The sequence below is a fragment of the Rhipicephalus microplus genome, unplaced genomic scaffold (assembly GCF_043290135.1).
Source record: "Rhipicephalus microplus isolate Deutch F79 unplaced genomic scaffold, USDA_Rmic scaffold_177, whole genome shotgun sequence".
In the NCBI taxonomy this organism is placed as follows: domain Eukaryota; kingdom Metazoa; phylum Arthropoda; class Arachnida; order Ixodida; family Ixodidae; genus Rhipicephalus; species Rhipicephalus microplus.
Genome location: NW_027464748.1, coordinates 116,487 through 138,260, shown reverse-complemented (window position 1 = coordinate 138,260; position 21,774 = coordinate 116,487). Strand labels below are relative to the sequence as shown.

At 45.4% G+C, this 21,774-nt stretch overlaps 1 protein-coding gene across 1 annotated transcript in view; it reads right to left on the bottom strand.

Annotated features, from left to right (window-relative positions):
* Positions 1 to 21,774, bottom strand: part of LOC142791603 (uncharacterized) — a 219,889-nt gene that overhangs the window by 169,342 nt on the left and 28,773 nt on the right. The window contains exon 2 of the transcript XR_012890333.1: positions 3,229 to 3,281. The gene's annotated coding sequence lies outside the window, so the exon portion shown is untranslated. The remainder of the gene's footprint in view (positions 1 to 3,228; positions 3,282 to 21,774) is intronic.

Below are 21,774 nucleotides of genomic sequence, written 5' to 3'. Positions count from 1 at the left end.
TTCCCGCCGGTTAGTTTTATATCGACGTGTTTTCCGAAGAGCGCATCGGTTATTCGATTTTTATTATTATTATTATTATTATAGGCACTCAAACGTACGTGAAACCCCTGTGGTCGATGTACTTGAAGTATAAGGTGCGATAATTTCTTTTTACCGCCTTCTCTTCGGAACCTAAGTTCCTTGAAAGCCACCGTATAACGGGAGAGAGAGAGAAAAGCCAGGTTCCCGGCGGCTGGTTGGAATAGGCCGAAGCCTGGAGCCCTGGGAATACCGCCCATGCTGGCTATAGAGCGAGAGCTTTATGCAAAGCAATGCGCTCGTTGGATGGGAAAGGGAAAGGCGATAACGTATAGAAGAAAAAAGGATGAATGAAAGGAGGGAGGGATCGAATAGGCTCGCAGCTCGCACTCTCTTCCCCTCTCTTTCTTCATCTTACTCGTGCATCAAACAGGGAGTTCCTTCGTAGTAGGTGCATAACTAAGGCACCCCCTTGCATGAAAATGATGCTGCCTCAGCAGCATACATACATATTACGTGCTTAGGTGGAAAGCATGGAGTCCCGCCTTGTGCTGACGGGTGGATAAATAAAGTAAATGAACAAAAATGGCTGCGGCATAGAAAAGAAGAACAAAAACAGCAAGGACATCAAATATTCAGCTTGCTCGTACGGCTCGTTTTAGTTTTATCGTAGTAAAAACACTGCAAGAGCAAACCTCGGAACAAGTACAGAAATGGAAGCTGAGATGACGACGACGACGACGACGACGACGATGATGATGATGATGATGATGATGATGATGATGATGATGATGCCCCTTGGATAATTGGCACCTATCCACTCAAGGGGATCGGCCAACAGTCAGGCGGATCATACAGTCTGGATTTAATAGCATTATTTTTAAGTGATAAATGAAGTTCTACATGCAAATATAATGAAGTGTTAATTATGACGAGTCCTACATTTAGTCCACACAAGTTTGCGTAACCTTCCAATGGCAAAAGATCTTTTACTAGGATGACATAATGCGCAATTATTAGTGGTTGATACAACTAATTAATACATTTGAGTCGCATATGAACTTTTCGACAGCCTTGAATATATTCCTGTTCGAGTGGTCCAGCACAGAGGCCACATATGATAAAGTAACTTCGGCTTCGATTGGACATTGTCTGCGCCAACGTGAAGCGCTTGCGGGGCATGAGTTGATTGTTGATAGTGGTACCGAAGTGAGAATAGGTGATTTTCTTCTCTTTTCAAACACGGGAGAAACAGCAACAGTTCTCAAGTTTTTCTGCTTCGAATCGTTCAGACCATATGGTTGTCAATGAAGTGAACATGCGTTAGCCACACGATTGAAAAGAAGTGCCACATTTGAGCTTTGATCCTGCTGCTACTTGTCGAATGAGCGCAAAAATCTCGGGATGGCGAACTGGTTTTAGTTAATCACTGAGTATTGTCCTTTAGATAGAACTATATATTTATCACAACTATAGAACTTCTCATTGTGGTGGAGCAGGAGGCATGAATATTACTAAGTGTAGAGAGGCAGAAAACATGGACATCAATACAAATGCTCCAATTCTGCCTTTTGAAAAAATCAGAGAACAAAATTACGGAATTGTTTTTCTCACGAATACTGTAAAATGAGTGATCAGATCAAAACTCATTGAACAATTAAAATGGAGAAATCCTATAGCTGCACAATACTCCGTTGACAGCCTCAACTGCCAGTAGCAGCATCCTCTAATTACTCTATAATAGTCCAATTGTTTACTCACACACACACAAAAAAAACACTAAATAACGCATCCGGTATATTCTGATCAAGCTCGAATAGTCTGCACTCGCCGTGACATAAAGTTCAGGTGGAGGTTATGGATAATTTTAGTTCGGTATGCACAACACTCAAGGGCGAGATGACGGAAAATAGACAGTTATAGTATACCATGCTTAGCGGTATAGCGGGCTTACCGTGATAGCGGGATCGAAGTGCGCATGCGCAGATATGTACGTTACCCGCACGGCTTACCGCAAGCGCGCTATTTTTCAAATTTACCGTTACCGTGTTCGCGTGGTGTACGTATATAACGTAAACATGAAGGCGCTTTCGGACGCCCGCTTCGAAGTGATTTTGGCGTATTGGTAGAAAGACTCGCTTCGCTCGCAGCAAACGACTGTTTAAAATGGCTTTGCTTGCCTTCAGTTAGCTTCGATGACCGAGTATTACTGATAAGCTTGCGTAATTTTTGAGATAGCTTTCAATTTCGAACTTCTCGAAGCCTAACTAGAAGACCGAAGTAAAGAAATCGGCAACACAACTCATTTCGCGTTTGGTGCGTGGCTCATATTTATTTACTTTTATTATTAGTAAAAAAAAGCTTGTAAGAATGCTTCGCACGGTGACACAGGCAAACATTATCGCTTTCTTTTCCTTTTCACTGTTTTTTAACTTATAAACCCTCTGTTAGGTGGCGCCACCGTCCCTACTGGGAAAGGTAAACCACGTAAACGTTATCCCGCTAAACCATAGGACGCTGTCCGCAACGAACGTTTGCTGCATGGTAACGCCACTCTCTTAATTCCCGCTATCACGCTAACGGTAAACTATAACTGCCTAATGACGAGAAAGCACGTCGCTTAACGGCAGCGCAACCATCTTTCGGCGGTGGTGTATGACGCTGAGTTGCAGCTTGCGTGAACAATGCCGACAACCCCACTTAACGGGCTCCGATAACTGGGCACGTACTCCAATAAGGAACCCCTTTATTCCAGTCTATAGTTTAAACTGCCACCACGAAGGTGACGGCGTGCAGTTGATGGGGTATATACAGACCAGGAAGATGCAGAACAAAAGTGCTTGTACGTTGAATAATTATGATAATTAATGGTATGTGGGGTTTTACGTCATAAAACCACGATATGATTTTGAGAGATTCCGTATATACTCGAGGACTGCGGAAGTGTTGACCACCTGGTGTTATTTAACGTGCATTGACGTCTCACAGCCCACAGGCCTTTAGGATAATGAATTTGAAAATCAGTCATTTGTTACGCTCACAAGAGTCATGACGTACAAATCTGAATGCAGGGGCAGCTAGGTAGCCTTTGTCGGTGCTAACTCAACGTGAAGTAGACGTGTCGTCGTGAGAATGCTTACGCTACTCGAATAGTTGGGTATACGCTGAAAAAAAAAATGAGGAAGCCCATAATTGCAGAAAGTGGTTTACCTTGCGTTCTTGATGCTTTTGTTTTTATTGGCAGCAACCTCCGACAGCCCGACCTGTAACACAAGTACAAGCAAGGTTGAAGACATCGCTGTATTTTCGTCCAACATTTATCATCTGGAATCTGGTGGGCCAGTATAAACTGATGCTAGCAAATGCACGCATTGGGCAAATGCTGCGTCAACGACCCAAACCGCCGGGAAACCAATTAGGTGTGGAACGTATGAACGCTCCATTGCCTTCTTTATTTTGTGCGTACCACCTGACAAAACTATTTGCCTATATTCGTCGTTTATACATACTCAGTGAGATATTTCCCCAAACTAATGGAGGATTAAAATGTGACTAAAATTAATTTCGACAAATAACCTCAATAATTGTTGACACGAGGCTGCTCTTTACCACTACTACTACCACCCTCATCTGTTCTTAGTGTTGTACGTTTTGTTTATTACCGTACAAAAGCCGTCTTATCCAAAAAAAAAACTTCAAAATGCAGAAAAAATTGTATTTGCTCGTGATTCCAATTTTCACGGCTCGGAATTCAACATTTTACATTATTATTTTATTGCGCAAGAACTGAAAATTGGGCTAGTTGACAGTTTGTGCTTGGGATCGAAAAAAAAAGCGCTAAAATAAAGACAAGGACAGAATCAGAGACAACAATCATTGAATAGTGTCCACGTAATTGCTAAAGCATATATATATATATATCTATATATATATATATATATATATATATATATATATATATATATATATATATATGTGTGTGTGTGTGTGTGTGTGTGTGTGTGTGCGAGTGTGTGTGTTAGACAACTCGACCACGCGCCATGCGTGCACTAGTGAATTAACGGTGAGCTATTTACACAAACCATTAATAAGTAGTGGTAGTCCGTGGATCTCGAAGCAGTTCGGGCATGTTTTCCGTCACAATCATACAACGCTTCTACATTTTAATTCAATATCAAAACTGTCCATGAGACGAACACAAATAAGTCACCCATTTCTGTACCCGCTCGTGATGTGGAAAAAATAAACACCAGGAACACTTTGCAGTTAGGTGTCACTAAATTTATTTATTTATTTATTTTATTCATTCAGAAATACCCTGCTTTGCCAATAGGCTTGTGAGCAATGAGTTACAGCTTGGAAAAGAATAAATCTCCGTTATTACAGCCTACTTGATTAAGAGACGAATAATTTCCCTCTACCACAGTGTGAACAAAAAAAAAAGAATAAGCATATTGGTTCGTTGTATAGTCCGGTATTCTTGAATTTTGAAGTTTTGATCGCATCTTTTGAACAAATGATGCGATTACTTTATAATATCTTTGTTAAAGCTCTGTATTGCAGGAGACACAGGGAATTCTCGTTCCTCATTGTCCACACTTGCGACGCGTTGCTCAAACACAAAGGCGCAACAGCTGTGACAGTTGTTAGTTCACGGATATCAGGTGAGTACATGTGTGTTCACGGAGTTGTTAGTTCACAGAGTACCTGTGTATTCTTTTCGAGCGTCCGTCGTTGTGCTTCAGAGGAGCGCTGCAGGTATCGAGCTGCTTCTCGTTCTTGGCTTTGCAATTCCATTTCCTCGCTATCGCATTCATTTATTTACTTATGACGTGAAACCGTGACACTTTATGTGACGCAATATGGTGACACGTGACTTGAACAGAGCAATGGTGTAACGAGAAGTAAGTGTTGTGGCTTTGTACGCATACTTATGACTACGAGATACATCGTTGCGCGGGAAAATGGTGGTCAGTGTTGACCACCTCACCACGGCCTGAAGTTTTCACAGGTATGCAATCTAAGAAGGCGACGTGGAGGAAATGGGCTGGGTTTTATCGCATACGTTTTTACATACTGTTTGTTTACGTACCTGTATACGTCAATAAAGAAACGATATTGCTCATCTACATTCGTAGAGCCGCGCGCGCTATGTGACAAAAGGACGCGCAAACAGTTGATAGTTGGAGAGTCCGCAATACAAAAAAAGTGAAGGAAATCACAATGCAACTTCTTTCATTCACAGGAAGCTGTTATTCTTACGAACCAAACTCAATTCTCTGTACGTGCTTTAGTGAAGATTGCGCTTCACGTCGGGGTGACCGAAAACGCACTGTAGATTGCCGCCAAGCACGACACCGAAGCTCCGCTGGTCAGCCCAGCCTTGCACTGCCTCTTTTATCCTGATCATCACTACTCTTATACTTCTCCCGGCACCAGTGTGACGGTGCAAATAGAAAGTCCATTGATGAAAAAAAAAAGACGAAAATAATATAGGCCCCCTTTTCTCCAGCTGAAACGAAAAAAAAAGAAAAAAACGTGAAGAAGCAGGCGTCGTGAATGCGATTTCCTCGAAAAACGCAATTTCGACTTCGGCCGCGGGACGCAGGGGGACCCCTCATACATTTTGAGTAGGCGCGCCACTCGTGTGTGGCGTGGCGCAGGGCCAGGCGTTGGCCGAGTGTGCGCCACTTCGCCCTTTACCGATTTCCTCTACATATATGCCGTCGTATAGCGTCCGTTTGACGCTGGAAGAGTTTGAATTGAGATTGGACTTCCCCCTTGCCCCCCCTCCTCTCCACACACCTTACATCTGCTGTGTCCCTGGCGGCATTCGACCTAGAGTTCGCACCCGGGCCCTATGTCCACCTGAGGAAGTGCTCCGGTATGCAGAAGGAAAAAAGAAGAAATTGAGCCTGCACAAATCATGATGTGGTTGGGACATCAACATGCATTTCCCCGTTCACGCTATTTTTCTCGTGAACAATTTCCGGCGCTTGATTGAAAAAAAAAGGGAGAAACACTGGTCACTTTGCTGGGGATAAGCTGCTGTGTGCTAGTTCAAAAAACAAACATAAATCAGTATTATACGATGTTGCTTATGAACGGTCGAGCCATTGGTCTCGCGTCTGTGTCGCAAACTTGTGGTTTTCGCGTTTTTTTTTTGCCTGAACACTTGCAATAATGAGGTAGGTGCCAAAAGTTGGCAAGTAAATAAAACCTCGTAAACCTAGTGCAGCGAAATAAAGATGATTGCATCTAAGGTCATGCCAGAATTTCATTTTGGAATGGTGGGCGGGGGAGGGACCTTTTATTTGTTTTTGTGTGTGCATGTGTGAAAGTACACCCACTACCACCTCAGAAAAATGAGAACTTAATGTAGCTCGTTGGGCGAGCTGTAATCGCAATACATTCTGAGTGCCCTCCCTTTTACTTTTAATTTTGTTTCCTTTAAGGCTGAATGACGGTAAATAATCAGAATGTAATAAGCACTTAGGAGTTAAACATATCTAAAGGTGTGAAATCCACGGCTTGGCGGAATCCCGTCTACTTTATAGGAGCCGTTTCAAAAGAAGAAGAATGATTTCGAATCCTTGATAACACAGACGACTGAGCATACCCTTAACCTCAACGAAGTAAACGTTCCTTACGTCTACGAGCGATGTTAGCGACACCTATACTGAAACGTGCTTGCTTTGCCATACTGTTGAACTTCATTGTGAACAAGGCTCCTGTTGGGGAGCTGAAACGTCTTGTTATGTTTTAAAGTACTGTTTATTGTGTTAAGTCTTTTTTTTTGCGGTATCTATAGAGGGCGCCGTCTGTTGCATGGAGTAGGCGTTTCGGCAATCATTTCTGTACTCATTGGTGTTGCGGCTGCTTTGCTTAATGTTTTTTATGGAAACCTTCCTACATGCCATACTTCAAGACTTTGTTGCTGCTGCTGTTGTTTTGTTGATTGTTGTTGTTGTTGTTGTTGTTGTTGTTGTTGTTGTTCTTGTTATGCCTTGTCTAAGGCTATGTTGAGTATTCTATGATTCCCAGGTGTGATGAGAAATCAGTTGATACAGCTTTTTTATACTTTTTATGATCCTCCGAGAATCGGACTGACCCAGCCGTCCAATTCCCCCCGAGAAGCGCCAGAGCAAAAGCATAGCCACTGGAAAACTATCAGAGGGCTCTATGGCAAGGTCTCTATAGGATAACATTACTCATCCAGTGACTCCATACACTAGCGAAGCGTAGTGAGAAAACAATGTAAACAGTGAGGCATCTCGTTTCCTCGTTGACCTGAGTGTTACGTACGCAGTGTCTTTGATAAGCTGAGACTCACAGATGCTCGCACCTGCATACAAACAGCAAGACACGATAGTAACGTGTTTTCTGCACACAGAAAACACGTTAATATCGTGGACACATTTTTTTTTTTTCATCGGTATAACTGAGCGCTGTATGATGTCACGGCAAATTTCTTGATCGTGTAACTCCTGGGCTTGAGAACATTTTCTTCAACTAGGATTTAAGAGCATGCACATGTGTCTCGAAGGCCGAGAAGGCAATGAAAGTTCTGTGGAAGTACCTAAAGCCATCCGATTTGTTCGATGGCCTTCGTGTAGGCGCACTAATCGTGCGTGTAATTCTGTCCCTTTCTCTTTTCTTCTGTCGTTTCGCACCTTCATCCCTTCCCCCAGCACAGGGTAGTGAACCAGACGTGCGTCTGCTTCACCTCCCTGCCTTTCCTTGCTTCTCTATCTCTCCCGCGCCACCACGGTGCTCTAGTGGCTGAGGTACTTGGATGCGGCCTCGCAGGTCACGGGATCAAATCCCGGCTGCGGCGGCTGTATTTTCGATGGAGGCGAAATATTTGTAGGCCCGTGTGCTCAAACTTGTGTGCCCGTTAAAGAACCCAAGGTGGTCGAAATTTCCGGAGCCCTCCACTATGGCGTCTCTCATAATGATATAGTGGTTTAGGGACGTTAAACTCCACATATCAATCAATCACTCACTTAAGATGCCATCCTGTGCTATTAACAGCAGTGACCATGTGCGCTCATGCTATGTTTCTGCGTGTCTATTTTTTTTTATCCGCGCATTGGAAGGAAAAAACTTTATTTCAGTCTCCCGCAGGACGCCCTTAGCGCGTAGCGGGCGTCTCCCACGTAGGGACCGACAGGGAGTACCTGGCGGCCGCTTCGTGGGCCTACACGCGGTCCTGAGCTTCGGGGATCTCTTCTAGCGTGTTATGTACGCCAAGCTCGAGGAGTTTGTACGTTGGAGCGGTGGTACGGTATCTGCGCATTCTTCCTCCACTTTCCCTCAGGTGTGCGATAAAATAAATGGTAAAGTTGTTATTTCTTCTGGTTACTTTCCCTACCTTTCATTTCTGTTTAAAAGGTCCGTGAACAACTATAGGTCAAAATTAAAGTGCGGCAGGGAAATTGTGCGCGAGTGTATGATGAACACGGAGCCATGAGAATTTTTTGAAACGGTGCAGTAATAGCTGAGTTAGACGCGTTTGATTATCGAAACCGCGATGATTACTCCTTTCACTCTCTTTTGCGCTCCCCTCAGCTGGTCTCCTCTCCCAAGCCGTTTTTCCCTCTTGCCGAGCGCCCTTCCCATGCCCCTCCGATTCTCGCGTGGCACACCTCATCGCTGACACGCTCCTGGAAACACCGTCCACTTCCGGTTGCTGAAACTCCGGCCGTCGAATCCTCCAGTCGAATCCTTCAAACAAACAAAAAAAAGAACTATGGACTCGCTTGCCGGATTCCGTGCCGACCAGTTGTGCCCTCGCGATCTCCGACGTTAGCGTAGCTCTGGCCGACTGGGCTCGCCCTACGTCATCCTCTGACGCCGACCTCCGACGGCAGTGTAGCTATGGCCGACAGGACTTGCTCTACGCCATCTCCTGACGCCGGCAGGAGTTCTCGCAAGTGGTGCCCCGTCCTCGGACTCCTGTGACCGTGTTTCCATCTTTCCTATCTCTCCTATCCCCTCGATATGTCGTCGCTCTCTGGCTTACCACCTCACGCCTTTTTCTCTCTCTCTACACCTTTATTCCTACCCTTTTAATCCCTCCTCACCCCCATTCCTTGTGAGCTACTGTTGAGGTGTCCCTCGCTGAAGCAGACAGTTACGACCTCACTTTTCTCTTCCTTTCTCTCTTAGAACCACTTAGTAGTAGTAGTAGGCGAACCGTGGCTACCGTAATCGTACCGTTGTGAACCCTGCGTTGTGCGCACGCTTTCAAAGGATTGCCAAAGCGTTGAACCCGTGCGGGGATACGCCGTGCCCTGTACGTTTTGCAGGCACGCGGACAACACGACGCGCAACAACAAGCAGCGCAGGCAGCTGTTTGCAGACTGACCGGAAGCCGTAAGCGCTTGCTCAACCAATCGTAGCACATTTGGCTCGGTGCGTCACGCGGAGGTCCGCAGGGCCCGGAAAGAAGGAGGGACTGTTTTCTTGAATTTGTGGGGTGCTGGCGGCTCCCAGTGCTGCCACGTGTGGAATCGTTGATCGCGACGGCATTCTGCACACGATGCATATGTTTACTTCAAATGTTAGAAAAATATCTGAGGTGGTTTATGGACCATTTAGGTTCACCCTTCTTCTTTTTTTCTAGCCATTCCTGCGCTAATTACGGCTGATGGCTGTTTCACAATCACCAAGCTTGTAAAGGAGGGAAACGAAATCAAAAGGTGACAGACAATGGTTAGAGTGTTCGCGGTGTTTTTTTTCTCTCCTGATGATTATTCAATACTCGTTTGCTGTGTCAGACATCACAGCAACATAAGAAGTTGTGTAAGCTGTCTGTATGTAGTGAATTCAATGCAATAAAAAAAGAACAGTTACTACACTCGCAGTGACGGCTTCTGTAAAAAAATTGTATCGAACAAACAAATCTGCTAACCTATCTTAATGGTTAGAATACCTATATGTCTATGTTACTCGCAGTACGAAATTGCCTGAAAAATGTTGTATCTTAAGCTTCATACGTTTCGTTGATAATGTTAAGCACGGTTGACCAAGCTCTAGACAAGGATTAGTCACCGAGGCTGCCAGGAAGCCGCCACTGCTTAGAGCAGACCGAGAGAAAAAACAAATTAGAGGATATTGAACTCTTGCGTAGGGGCTGCCTGGCGTAAATGTAATCAATATAAGAAGAGACTTGGGAACATGCAGCTAATAGACATAAAAACAGACCACGGAAGACAAAAGCAGGATTATAAAAAGGAAGGTGGGTGGAAAAAGATAACGAATATAGACGAAGAAATTTCGAGGCACCCCCAAGAAACGTCAGCGGCGTCTCCGGAGATGGCGAGCCGAGTGAGCTTGAGTTTCCTGCTCGCGAAATTTGCATAACAAGGTGTTGATTAAAGATCGCGCCAGCCATCCACCCTACCTTTCAGTTTCCAGTTTTTTTTCCTTCTGCATTTTGTTGCTTCGTCATCATTCACCAACTTCGTCTAGCGAATGCTTCCGACTCGGTTCTGTCCCAGGAGTATTAAATGAAGTTAGAGATGAAACAATAAAAGCCAGCGTGAAACGAACAAGAAAAAAAAATGAAGGAACCAAAAATGGCTGCCGGTGCTGTTGCACGAAACCCTATAGAGTGGGCTCGATCGTGTGATGGTTGTGGAGACGACAGGACCAAAAGTTGCATTTCTCCCTTTGATCAACTCGAAGAGGTCATCGTATAGTTGGTGTAACAAGCAAAACGGTTTGTTGTGCGTCAGACATTCACCGAAAATGACTCAAGGACAAGGTTAAAGATATTTTAGGGGCGAAGCTCCTTAATTAGGGGCCTCCTTGCCCGGCGTCCAGCGATGTCCCGGTGACCACACCCGTATTACAACAGCTGCAACACAGCTGTGAAAAATCCACCTGCGCCGTCCGTTGGTCCAACCATCCTTCCACCAGTCCATCGATCCGTCCATGCGTCCATCTGTACGATTCTATTCTGTGGCATTCATGTGAGCTAACAAATGCCGCAACACTAGACCATCCCGGCGGATTATTCAGCCTATTGTGCCCCACTTCAAATCTATCGTGACCAGTGCTTCAGACATTGGTTATTCAAATGCGAGGAAACAAGGGTTGCCGTTTTGAAACCAAAAAAAAAATCGTGAAGTATTCAAAATGATTCTGTCGAAGGGTTAATATATCAACGTAAATAAGACATTTGGAAGCACCACTTGTTTATGAGACAAGATAGCAGTTTCCACAACTATCGTCGTAATGGCGGATACAGCCTAAGTGCAGAGACGATGAAACGTCATCCTCTTCTCGTCCTGATAAATACCCGCTGCTTCCTCGAGTAGCGTTCATGTTCTTCACTACGCCACTTTTTCTGTTGGGACGCTTTCAATGCGGCAGTTTCTAGGTACACAGTCTACAAAATCAATTTACCACGGTTTAAATCCTAATGGTGCTGTTGCACAGAAAACTAGCATGAATAATGAAAACCCGCCCCTATAAAAAAAAAAAACTGGCCGCGTATCTGCTTGCTTCACTAGAAATGTCATCGAAAGACTTGTCTCCCGCCGGCCGAATCACGTGATTCCTGCAGTCTCATTCACGGCCACCCGTGATGTGGTTCTCGCACCATTTCCGCCCTGACATAATGAATGCAACTGAGTTTTGCTTGATTGGATTTCATTTTAGCGCACTGTCAAAGCTGGCATGTCATGCATTCGTACTTCCATGACATGTCAGCGATGTTTTGGTCGCGTGAGGTACTGTATGGCATGATGGTTTGCAAAAAAGAAAAGCCGTTGGTGAGACATGAAGGTATTTAATTCCGTGTAGTGTACTTTGTATTGGTGCACCCAACAATAGACGCAGGCCGAAGTAGGAAGTACCATATCGTTAGCAGAGGGTTTTTTCGCGGATAGCGTCAAATTTTCAGCGCAGCCTAAGAAACACCGAGATCTTTAGAATTACGTAAATATATTTTAGCGACGAAGTTCCTTAAAGCGCCACCCGTTCATCTTTCGTTGTAGTACGCAACATGTCTTACGCTTTGACCTGCAAGGTGGTGCCGGTGGGAGATTTCTCCTGTGCGTTGTTGAACAATAAAAAAATTCGAAGCCTGTGCGGTAACCAAAAGCCGAATTCTCCTGTCTCTCATTGCACATCAGCAGCTATTGGCATGTACATTGAGCACTATCTGACAAGAAAGGGTTGCTACGTTATACTCGCTGGGCGTCACCTCCTTGGTTTTAGAAAGGTTTAGCGAGCATTGGGCCGCAGTGCCATGAATACAGTGAACTAGTATATACCATGAACCTGAGGTGATTAAAGGTGGGAAGTAGACATGAAGCGCAAGCAGTAAGAAAGTGTGCGTGTGCCACCTCTCTTTTAGTCCTTGGAATGTCCGCTGGATGGCGGTGCTGCTATAAGATACGAGATGGTGGTACTTGGAGTGTTGACTAGATGGACGAACGGACACACAGACAGATGCATGGACGGATGCACGGATGGCTGTACAGACGGATGGACGCATGGACGGACGCAGGGGTGGATGCATGGATGAACGCAGGGACTGACGCACGTATGGACGTGTGGACGCACGAACAGACGTACGCATGTACGGGTGGATGGACGCACGGACGGTCACACAGACGGACGCACGGACAGACTCATGCTTCGCCTCACTCTACATGATCCACCCCATGGATATTCTGCCATTTTTAAGTAAAGGAACACGCCACCTAAAACGCATTGATGTCAATTGCACCTCAGATAAGTGTAATGTTTGCTTTTTGATCGACGATATTCACAAGTATGAAATCAGCCACCAGCTCAAGATCGCTGGATGTTTGGCTAGTGCTTAAAGTTCGGCCGGGCTGCTGAATCGTGTAACAGACAAAGAGACAAGAAGACAAAGAATTCTGCGTTAAAGTATGAGAAAAATCGTTTTTAAAAATTGACCTCAATGACCAAGCTGTATTGGCTAGTGGCGGATTGTATACCTCAGTAGTACTTAATTCACGGCAGTGATAATACGCCGTACTTAACCAGGCGTGCACGCAACCTACATTTGTTCCCCTGCCACTTACCGGGAATCACGCCAGTATTAAATGAACGTGTGCTTGGTACATACATACATACATACATACATACATACATACATACATACATACATACATACATACATACATACATACATACATACATACATACATACATACATACATACATACATACATACATACATACATACATACATACATACATACATACATACATACATACATACATACATACATACATACATACATACATACATACATACATACATACATACATACATACATACATACATACATGCATGCCCTGTGAACGAGGAAAAAATGATGCTAACGTGAAACGGGAGAATGATGCTGCACTTTCTTTGTTCATAGGTTTGTCCAAATCGCGATGTCAAACATCCTACTCGAATATGTGCGCCTAAAGTAAATGAAGAAAGTTCGAAGAGTCTTATTTTCAGATTACTCATGTCGGTATCAAGGAAGACACTTATCACATATGCGGGCTAAATCTGTGCAGGAACATGTGCACGTGTAGTGGCTAATCGAGATAGTCAAATTAGGATAAACTTGCGTACACCAGGCGCCATTGTCACCGTCGTCAGTGATCGTATGCAGGGCTTTTCGACTCATCAAGTGTGAGGCACACGGGACGGCTTCATGCTCTCCCATAGTAGAGTAGCAAGTACTCTAAATCGTTCACCACTATTTCTAAAAACAGCCAAGGTGTACCGGGACGGCTCACTGCTCTCCCATAGCTGAGTACGAAGAATTCGAAATCGTTACACACTTCTTCTAAACACACCATGGAGGAAACAGAAAGATAGTTGGAAGCACGCAAGCCAACCTCCTCTGAAGCTGCGTGCTCGTCGCGTTCGTGCTCATTTCCTAAGACGCTTCGGTTTCATTTCCTCTTTTTGTTCGCCTCGTGAACAAAAAGAATGGCAGCATATCCACGGAGTGAATGATGGGGAGTGGGTCGAAGCATTCGTCCGTCCATTCGTTCTTGCTTCCGTCCGTTCCTGCGTACGTCTGTGTAACCGTCCATGCGTCCATCCACCCGTCCGTGCGTGAGTCTGTTCGTGCGTCCGTCCCTGCGTTCGTCCATGCATCCGCGCCTGCGTCCGTTCATGCGTCCATCCATGCATCTGTCTGTGTGTCCATTCGTCCATCTATTCAGCACTCCAAGTACCACCATCTCGCATCTTTTCATCATATATTCTCCATGTAGAAGCACCGCCATCCAGCGGACATTTCAAGAACTAAATGGGAGGTGGCACATGCACACTTTCTTACGGCTTGCGCTTCGCGTTTACTTCCCACCTTTAACCACCTCGAGTTCATGGTATATACTAGTTCACTGTATTCATGGCTATGCGGCCCAACGCTCGCTAAACCTTTCTAAAACCAAGGAGGTTACACCCAGCGAGTATAACGTAGCAACCCTTTCTTGTCAGATCGTGCTCAATGTACATGCCAATAGCTGCTAGTGGGGATCGCAGCGTGCGCGTTACCTAAAGGCCGAATGCTCCTGTCTCTCATTCCCCTTTAGCAGCCATTAACATGTGCATTGAGCACTATCCTTTATTGCTCAACAACGCACAGAAGAAATCTCTCACCGGAACCACCTTGGAGGTCAAAATCGTAAGGACCGCTTTTTCGGGTATGTGCCACTGTTGGTTACGTACTACAAGGGACGCACAAGCCACGCCATAAGGAGCTTCGCCCCTAAAACTTCTACGTAAATTGTTGATTTTATGCCTACATCAATAAAATAAATGACAGAGCAATACATGATCACCTGGGCCACCCATCTGTCTGTCAGACCATGTATCTGCCCGTGCGTCCATCCATCCGTCCGTTCGTCTGTCCATCCGTTCATCAATGCCTCCATCCACCTGTTCGTACTTTATACTATGTAGTTGATATGTGGTGTTTTACGTCCTAAAACCACCATATGATTACGCGAGACGCCATAGTGGAGGGCTCCGGAAGTTTCGACCTTCTGGGGTTCTTTAACGTGCACCCAAATCTGAGCACACGGGCCTCCAGCATTTCCGCCTCCATCGGAAATGCAGCCGCCGCAGCCGGGATTCAATCCCGCGACCTGCGTACTTTATACTAGTCAGTGACCTCAATGTAGACATTGTGGTCATAAGGACCCAGCTTCGCCTGCTCGTCGTCATTCACTTCGTTGAGCTGCGTGGTTACACGCAGCTACAACGGACTATGGACATCCTACGGACTTGGACACTTTAGTTTAAATGTGTAGTGTATGTTGTGCTTTGTCTTTTGTTTGTTATTGTGCCTGTTATACAGACGCTTGTCTCTTAGGTTTGTTGCGTCCCATGAAAGAATAAACTTTTTCTAAACAGGAGCTTCCAGTTCATCTGGTTCAGGAGGTCTACGGGACGGCTTTCAGCTCTCCCATAGTAGAGTACGAAGTACTCTAAATCGTAAACCACTTTTTCTAAACACACATAAGGAGCTTCGCCCCTAAAAATGGCAGCGTGTCTTAGTGCTTCGTTGCGAATGTCGGCGAAAGACGACAGGAAGCGCTGCGTGAGAAATGCACGCCATCTGGAGGCAATGTAGGGAAACATAAGGTTGTATAGAACCCAGAGCCACTGGCAGGCGGCAGCACCGTGTCGTCGGCAGAGCACTTTTTCGTGCATAGCGTAACATTTCGTGCATGGCGTGACATGTAATTCATGTATACGGGATAGAATTACGTATAGTGTTTAGAATTACGTACCTATGCATTTTCTAGTAATAGAACAAGCCACCTTACGTATTGTTATTGTCCATCAGATATGCGGAACATATATGATTATTGATCGACGATGTCTACAAGTATACGAACGAAGCCACCAGGTCAATATGGCTAGGCGTTGAGGAAGTGCTTAAACACTCGTCAAGTGGCTAAATCGTTTGACAGACAGACAGACAGACAGACAGACAGACAGACAGACAGACAGACAGACAGACAGACAGACAGACAGACAGAGCAAAATTTCTGCGTTCGAGTATCCGAAAAAAACAACAGAAAATCGTCTTTAATAAGCGCTGGACAGACTCTTTCTGAAATAGAGTAGCCGGCCCTGAGGAGATAGGCGCCGAAATCTTCCGAACAAACGTGTATTATAAAAGAAAAAAAAAAGAGACACGGTGCCGATTCGAAGGCTGATGTATGACAACTGCTTCAAGCACGTGCTTCCCGGCTATCTCAATTTTTCAAATGTTCCAGCTGCTCCCTTCGCCGGAAACGTAAAAAAAGAAAATTGATAAAGGTGATGAAACGACAGCCTCAGAGTTGGCAAAGGGAGGGGGAGAGTCTGCTCAGACTTGCGTAACAAACACAATAAGTGCGCTGCGGGCCGATCGAAATCAAAGCTATCCTCCTTCGGTCGAACCGGCCACGCGAACGCACCTGCGTCCAACGCGCCTTTGGTGGTCCGCCTCTGCTCACCAGCTGCTTGGGGTTGCCGAGAAGTGTCCAGTTCAAGCAGGGACGTATCGACAACGACTCACCGCGAGAAGCAAGCAGCGGCCATTAAAACGGCCAAATCACGCGTGGAAAACGTAAGGGTCAGTCTGGTACCACCTCCACGGCGTTTCTGTTTTTGTTTTGAACGTTGAGCTGTTACGCCTCCGCGCTGTCGGCTCACCAGCTTGCAGATTGGAAGTGCGAGCTCTGTCGATAATCGTTAATGAACAAAGCCTGCACACGACGAGTATAGAAAGCAAATGAACCACCGGGTGAATATAATAACGCGTGTCCGTTGATCAACGTTTAGTAACGTTCTTTTCTTTCCTGTCGAGGTCGTTAACAGGCCTGCCCGGCGAGCATGGGTCGTTATTCGGCAGTGCGTATAAGACCCACAGTGGATGACGTTCGTTTGAAACGCAGCGTTGTCTCGTTCCCATCGCCTTTCATTTTCATAGTATGTACAGTGTCAATTTTTATGAAAGGGAACACTGGAGCGCGTGGCCTGCGCGCTGCGGCGGCTGCTGGCAGCGCTTTCAAGCGGAAGCGAGAGCAACAACATTCTCTTATCGCGTCATCCGGTAACGCGAGAACAGGTAAACGCTTTGAAGGGAAAAGGGTTGCAATCTTGCCGCTGGTTCAATATAATCAAAGACTGCTTGTTTTTCACGCCACGAAATGACGCGATAAGAGACTGTGGTTGCTGTCGCTCCCACTTGAACGTGCTGCCAGCAGCCGCCGGAGCGCGCAGGCCATGCGCTCCCGTGTTCCCTTTCATAAAAATTGACGCTTTACTATCAGTGTCAAATAAAACTCGAACAGTGGCAAGCCTTCGTGACGGTATAGTTTGCGCCGTCCGGTTTTCACGATTGACAGGCGCACGCATCCTGTTCGGCAGCACTACGCGCATTTGCGTGCCTGTCCCCCCTAGTAGAGATCAATGACCTGTCCATGGTGATAAGTGGATGGCGCTCGCTATACCATCGCGTAGGTTTGCCGTTGTTCGGGTTTCATTTGACGCAGTCAGTACATGCACGCGCTCCATGTTCGGCGACGGCATGTTCTAATAATTAAGATTGCTGGGGTTTTCCGTCCCCCAAACTAACACATGACATTGAGGGACGCCGTAGTGGTATAGCTCCAGAAATCTCGACCACCTGAGAACCTTTGAACGCGCTTTTAAATCTGAAGCAGGCGGGCCTCAAGTATTTCGCTTTTATTACAATGCGGCCGCCACGGTCTGGATCCGGTCCAGCGAACTCTGGGTCAGCAGTTGAGAACCATGGTCACACTACACCACCGTGACGGTTGACTGCGTGTTGTAGCAGAAATTATTTCGCGTAGGAGTCATGATAAAATTAATACATATTCAGCATTCCACAGCCATATCGTCGGAATTCCGCAGGCAAATCACGAAAATAGCGAGAGAATTATTTTTTACGTAGAAGAGGCTTGGAAGTACATTGAAGCGTATTTAGAGGAAGAACTCATTTTAGACTCTGTATTCACAAACGACCAGCTTTATTAATATGGGCCCTTTCTGTCGAAATAGTTGTCTCCCGTGCTTGTCTATAAATTGTCACGAAGGCAGGCAACTCTTAATTATCGTCTACTGTTTGAAGTAGCGTTTACTAACGGTTACACACCCGCCATGGTGGTATAGCGGTTATGATACTCGACTGCCGTCCCGAAGTTCGCGGGTTTGAACCCTAACATTGTCAGCCGCATTTTTGACGGATGCGAAAATGCTTGAGGCACGTGTACACAGATTTAGAAGCTTTTTATCCCATATATGCCCAGTGTCCTACACGTAGGACTGTGAAACTTTTCAGTGTAACTCGCAAGTGTTTTTTTTTTTTTTTGCAAAAAAGGTAGCGCCACCTAAGGTGTGTTTATGATGCCCTGTCCTCGTCACATGCAAGTCTAGGTGATCGTTGCGCAACAAATAACCACGTCCTTGCAGTCACAAAATGGCTATTTCACGTGCATGTAGCTGAGCGCCACACCACGAAAAAAATACAAGTAATATAGAGTCAAATTGCTCTCGATGCTGGTGCTATTTTCGTCGATTGTTCCTCAGTTATTGGGTGCGCAGTAACTTTAATATGACAGTGATGGGCCCTAATGTTTTTGTTTGTTTTTTGTTCACGATGGGTCAAACATAGGTGTCCTACATACAGGACGGCTCCAAAATCATTGCTTAAGGGTTTTTTTAAATAAAAGCCTTATTTTGTTTTTGAGGTCAAAGAAGCAATAATTTTAGAGAAATAAATTAGTTTCATTAATTTTTCCAAGCTTGGGAATATATGGGTTAAAGAATAGCAGCCGGTTGAAATTTTGAGCCCTCTTGACTACGGCATACCTCCTAATCACATCGTGGTACTGGGATATTAAGCAGCAACACTTATCATTATAATATCATCAATATGTTACAAACGGCGGCCCATACACATCATCGAGGTGGACGGAAGTTGATAATTTAGACGCACACCTCTAAACAAAAGTGTTACGTACCATTGCTAACTGTACACGTTTTCGGGCTGTGCCATCTAGTGGCTGTCCGTCTGCTATGGTGAGCTCTTCTCCGACGAATTACGTGAAAGTAATGTTCCCTATACAGATACCCCGTCAAAGTTGGCAGCTTGCGCTATACGGCGTAGAAGTGATTTGAACTCACGCTTCCGTGGTGGTCCGCATGCTTTTTCTTCCGGGTGTACTACGTGTGGGAAGTGTAGTGCGACGATAGCGCATGTATGCCCGTAAACCCTGATCGACGCGACGCTGTACTGGAGGGATGCGATTCCTCACGAAATCCACTGACCTCGAAACCAGAAACACCAAAACGACAAAAAGGTTGTCCCCCCCCCCCCCCCCCACACACACGAACCCCAAAAACTCAAGTTAGGGAAATACACTGCTGCTGCATGTCGACCTGCTCATTCCTAAGAAGCTAACTACTTTATTTATTGCATATTCATGCCGCACTCACTAGGTTTTACGCATGTCATTTTTTTTAACTAATTGGCTTTTTCAAAAAAAAAAAAAGAACGTGGAAAATTTCCTCTCTTCATTTATGTTAGATTGGCTTGAGCCCGTTGTACCTCCTGATGGCACGGGCTACCCCCTTTTTCCTTTTAGTTATTTTTACATATAGGGGGCGAAAACACACACACACACACACACACACACACACACACACACACACACACACACACACACACACACACACAACAGACCAAGTGTTAGAATTATTAACTGCAGATGGGAATCGGAAAGTGCTACAAAACAACAAAACAATTTAGTGCAATGAGAGTGATAGGTGGCGTAACACATTAATACACGTGAGAGTATTTACGCTCACGTCCAAGCCAATGAAAGAAACAATTGTAACTTGCCATTTTGCATCTATCTTTATCTGATCGTTCAGTCTCCGCTGGCTTGTAACCGGTGGTGGCGTCGCTCAGGAATAGGTAATTTGTTTTTCCACACGGCTCGCGTAACGTGCGCGTAGCGTATCAAGACCGGGACGCCCCTTGTGGAATGACACGCCGCTGGCCGTTCACACCTGGCACATGCTCCTCCTTACGTTTTACTCGACCGAGCTCTCTCCGGTTAAAATCTGCGCGCTCCACTGGCTGAAAGAGGGCAGCTGCAACGCTTTGCGGCATGCCGGGCTGCGCCAAGTGGGACGCCGGGAATACGTGTACACGCGGGGCCATTCTCTACACACCAATGGAAGGAGATAACGCGCTACATGTGTCGGATAGAGAAGGGAGGGGGGTGGAGGGCAAGGTACACCATAGCCAGCTGGCCTACCCTGTAGCTACGACTGGTTGAGTTGCGCTACCCCGCAATTATTAATGACGGCTGCTCTGCGGGTGTTAACAATATTTTATTTAGGACGCTTAGTTCCACTCACTTGGTTTCACGGGATGAAGAAAATAAGCAAAATTAAGAAAAAAAAGCTCGCGGTTGTATAAATGTCCGGTGTTCTTTTTTTTTTTCTTCTATCAATTGAAAACGTTACCATTTTCTTGGAGATTGGTTTTCTTTTTATGTTTCACGATTAAGACAGTGGTGTACACAAATATATATACGGTTGCTGGACGCCTGCAATAGCCGCTTTTCACGAACTCAAGCGCTTATAAAACAGGAAATAGAAGAAAAATGTAGTGCAATGGTGAGCACAACAGCGAGAATCCCGCTGGGCGTTTTAACGTTTCTAAATGGGAAAATGAAAGAGAGAGACAGAGAGAGTGGTTGTACTGTGTTTATAGATTATTAGCTACAGTTCTCTTCTTATTTGCATGTTCATTTCTTTCAACAGAAGCCTTTGCTTCGTCCTCTTCTTCAACCTAAAGGTCAACTTTGTGGGCCTTAAGTACTTTTACATTAGATTTGGTTGGTTGTTTGGTTTGTGGGGTTTACCGCTGTAACTCGATTGAGGCTGTGAGAGACACATGAGTGGAGAGCTACGGATTATTTCAAGTACCTTGTGTTGCTTAACGTGCGCTAACAACACAGAGTACATAGGCCTGCAGCATTCAGCCTAAAGAACAGAAGGGAAAGGAAAGGCAGGGATGTTAAGCAATCTAGGAGGACTGGTATGCTACCCTACGCAAGAGAAGCGGGGAGAATTTAAAGATGCAGAAAGAAAGAGAGAGGAGAAAGCACGTGCACTAAATCACACTTCACAGTCCACATAGTACATCAAGTTTATAATCGCTGGTGCAAGTCTGTTGCCTTCAAGAAGTTGAGCACCACCTTAGGGTACCAAATAGGAAGCACATCATCCTGTCTCGGAGAGTGATGCAGATGACGTACAATCACTACGAGTCATAGAATCACAGAAATGCTGGTCATCATAGGCTTCGCAAAGGCTTCGGTAATCAGTACTAGTTAGAAGGCCATGACACTCAGTACAAGTTAGAATGGAGACCTCAGCAGTCTACGTTAATGCTTGGTCCATATCAGGGCTGAACAGGCTGTATACCGCTCTCTCCACGACTTAGAAGTTCATAACCACTTCACCACTTCATTCGTCGACCTATTAGAGGGACATACTGTTAAGGCAATAACACGGTTGTGGTATGCAATAGCCGCCGAGCACGAACGTTTATATTTACGGTACAGAATATGACCCCGTGTTTGGCCATGAGGTAAGAGAAAACCGTATCGTGCAATCGTTACTAGTAGTGGCCAGCAATGTCAAGTAACTTTCTTAACACAACT